The sequence below is a fragment of the Neophocaena asiaeorientalis genome, unplaced genomic scaffold, assembly GCF_003031525.2.
Source record: "Neophocaena asiaeorientalis asiaeorientalis breed wild unplaced genomic scaffold, Neophocaena_asiaeorientalis_V1.1 scaffold418, whole genome shotgun sequence".
Classification (NCBI taxonomy): Eukaryota; Metazoa; Chordata; class Mammalia; order Artiodactyla; family Phocoenidae; genus Neophocaena; species Neophocaena asiaeorientalis.
In genome coordinates, this window is record NW_020175731.1 from 4701589 (window position 1) to 4705598 (window position 4010).

Consider the following 4010-nt stretch of genomic DNA (forward strand, 5'->3'; position numbering starts at 1 on the left):
AAGGTTTGGGGTGAAGTGTCCCGGGATTCTCCTGAGAACTTGGGGAAAATCACAGGGAAGGGTTTGGGCAGAAAATGTGACACGGGGCGGTGTGGAAGTTGGGGGCAGTGAGGCTCCATTTTTTCCTGTTTTCTTCTCCTACCCCACTGTCACTCTCTCGGGGGTTTTCGATGCTCTTGGGAGCGGAAGGAAATTTGCTACTGAAGTTCAGAGAGATGGGGAGGACTCCGTGGGACTGTTAAAGTACTGTTAAGACTTAGGTTCTGGTCCCAATGCATCCTCTCACTAGCTCCGTGACCCTTAGTAAGTGACATCCACTCTGAGCCTCAGTTTGCTCGTCTGTAACAACAGAAGGTTGGATTAGATGGTCTCTAACGTCCCATCCAGTTGTGAAATCTAGGATATGCCCCCTACAACTGAACAAGTGTGGAGGAGGCCAAGAAGAAGGGAGGTGATCGCTTTGAGGGGTGGTGGTAACCAGAGCTGTAGGGAGACAGGTGTGTATGTACCCGGGATACTCTTCCAGGATGACCTAGCTGCCTGTAGCATCACCGCCGCGCCCCGTTCCCCCCCCCAAAAAAAAGGATTATTTCCGGACCGGCTAAGGGGGTGTATACAGAGAGGAGCTCTTTGGGGTATTCCCAGGGTGGATCTGAGAAAGGAGATGGGGGGAGGTGATGGAGCTTGGGGGTGGGGGCGGAGCAGCTTCGCTGGTTGTTCGGCGCTGCTGCAGGCATCTCGGCGGCCTTGGCTCAGCCTCCATCCCGCCCCAGGCGTGTGCCCGGCGGGCCGGTGGCAGGCGACTGGGAGCCGAGCCCGGCCGGGCCGCGTGCTGGCGCCGCGAGGGAGGAGGAGGCGCTTGCAGCCGCCGCTCGGCCGCTTGGACGGCGCCCACCCAGGCGCCCTTCCTGGGCCCTCGGCCCTGGCCCTGTCTGGCCAGAGCCTGGTCCAGCTTCGGGGCTCCTTGGGACGCGGCGCTGCGGAGAAAGCGGACGGAGCAAACTGTACCGCTCTGGTGGACGGAGAAGGAGGAGACTGGGGCGCGTCTCAGGTGGCGTCTACACAGCCGGGAAAAAGCAGAGTGTCACCATCCGGTTGATTTGTCCACTAGAAATAGGCAGTTTGGGTTAGAGACCTGGGTACAGGGATGCTCGTTTTGACTTATCCCAATAATTGCTTCTCATTGAACTTTCCTTTGTGGAGATGGGTCTCTCTCTAAAAGATCGTGTGGGTGACCGGGGAACCTCCTCTGGTATGGGCGAGTGGCTATGAGTGCTGTCGGAACAATAGTGGTGGTGAGGGCAGTGGTGTCGGGGTCCCGAGGTGAATCACATCTCAGCCTCAGTTTCTTCTTTTAAAACAGATGTGTTTAGGAAGCATAGGACTGAATGGGGCCAACAGAGATCAGTCCTGTAAACTTCCCACCCACACAGCCCCCTCCCCTACAGTAGCCTATGGCCTGCTGACCATAGGACCGGGGTGAACTCCGTGGGATTTATACCTCTGGCCTCTCCCCCCGCCACTCCCCCACCCCAGGAAAGGAGATGAAAGGGCTCCAGATTACATGTGTCTCCTCTTCCAGGAAGTATAGGAGGCCATGAAACCTAAAGCAGAGTCGCATTACCCGCTTTCCAACAGGAGGAAGCCTCAGACCACCTGGCAGGATACCGCTATCAGGCACATTCCGCAACCCGTTTGCCCCAGCTGTGCGCCCCGGGTGCGGGCCGCTAGGAGGCATCCACCCTCCTGAGCAGAATAGGGGCTGGGGGGGCGGGGCGTGCGTGGCGTACGGGGCGGGTCGTCAATATCAACGCATCTAAAGGGCACTTTCCTTCACATTAAGCTGTATTCCTTCCAATTCAGACTCTATCCTTCCACACTTTACAAAGGCCCATAATCCTGGCTCTACCACCATTTCGCGTTGTAACCTTAAACAACCGCTAAGGCCCTCGGTTTCCCCATCTGTGCCAGAGCGGCGTCCGCCAGCTCATTTCGAACCGTATCTGCGAGCGGGGGAAATTTGCTGATGGCCAGAACGTGTTCTCGGTATCCTTATAGGGTGCGGGCTCCACGGGTGCACAGAGATGCTCCTTATCAGGGACTTCAAGGCCAGAGCCTACTCCCAACCACACACACACACACACACACACACACACAGACGCGCGCCATGTAATGGGCGTTCAAAGAGAAGGGCCAACTAGTGAAGCCGCGCATTGTAGCGGCCCTACGCTTTGGCCTCCGCCCAGGAGAAAAGACAGCGGGCGCTGGGATCCTTCCGGCCAAAGCCACGGAACATTTGTCCTTATTCTTCCCGCCCCAGCCCCGAGCCAAAATCCCGTCCTCACCCTCCCCACTCCCACATCCTCAGCCTATTTCCTTACATGCTTTGCAGAACCTCCAGGAACCCAGGCTTTCTCTTCCTCCCACTCAACACAAAGAGTGCTCCCAGCCGGACGCTGTCCTCTCCACCTTCTCCAACCCTAAGGTAGAGCAGTCTAGAATCTTTTCTTAGGGGCTTAGCCTCGGCCCTTGGGGACTGTGCACTATCAAGGGTAGTTTTTTTTTGTTTTGTTTGTTTGTTTGTTTGTTTTGTGGTACGCGGGCCTCTCACTGCTGTGGCCTCTCCCGTTGCGGAGCACAGGCTCCAGACGTGCAGGCTCAGCGGCCATGGCTCACGGGCCCAGCCGCTCCGCGGCACGTGGGATCCTCCCGGACCGGGGCACGAACCCGCGTCCCCAGCATCGGCAGGCGGACTCTCAACCACTGCGCCACCAGGGAGGCCCTCAGGGGTAGTTTAACATGTTCTTCCACTGAAATTGGCCTTCTGGTGGTTTCACCAGTTTGGAGCAAAGGACTGAGGCTCAAGGGCCAATCAGAATCCTGCCTCTGATTCTGTGACCTACATTTGACCTCCCCAACACACACACTCACACACCTAAGAGAGCTGCCACATACTCTCCCAGGCCCAGGGAACTCCGGACCTTATACTGGGGGATAAAGCAGAGGCTAATTTGGTATCCAGGCTCTGTTCCTTCAGAGCTGGGAGTTTGAGCAAAGAGCCAACACTCTGAGTTTCGGTTTCCTCATCCTTACATGCCCGTGGTTATAACACCTACCTCCAATAGCTGTGAGATTTCAACGAGAGGTACGTGGAGCTCTCAGAACTAGGTCAAATGGAAAGGGATTAACAGGAATGGCCTTTTCCAAAACGAGGAGGAAGGCCCTGCTCACACAACCCACCCAGCAAGGGTTTTGTGGGAAGAGGACACCTGGCTGTCAGCTTCCTGGAACCACACTGTGCTAATTGCTCCAGCCATTGGAGGTCAAACGCCACCCTGTCCCACTGTCCCAGAACCTGGGAATGGGTCATTCCTGTCCTTTTTGAGGAATGGTGGTGATGCTTGCTGGCAAACCGGGGTGATAGAGATAGAAACCAAGTGTTTGTTTGTTTTAAATACAAACAGTAACAAGTCAGATGGAATACAGACAAGCTTCATGGCTGGCAGAGGGAAAGGGCTTCAGCAGAGCCAGTGGCCCTGCCCTCCAGCTGTCTGTGGCTCCTTTGACACCCAGTGGACCTGACTCTGAGCAAATTTCCAGGCTTTTCTTGACCAGGACACTCAAGGTCCCATTTATCTAGAAGTGGAGGGAGAAGAAAACAACTCACAAAAGGAGGGTTCCATGCTTTCATTCATAAATGGAGTAGTGGCACTCCCTTTGCTTATCTGTCAAGGCCTGCAGGAGAATTAAATCTGTTGTTTTTTGTGAATTCATTTTGCAAATTCTTCCACGCATATCAGGGGTTACCATTCTTGTGATGGGGAGGCAGGACACTCACCCTCTTTGGTGTGTATTACCCATAATATAGATATCCCAGAAAAATGGGGAGGTTCCTCTTTCTCCTCCAGTACAATAAAGGCCTCAGTTTCTGCACCTTCAGACCCCTCTTCTATGTTAGGGAACCCTGAAGCTGGACCATACCTTAGATTAAAACTGCATTCAACACCAGG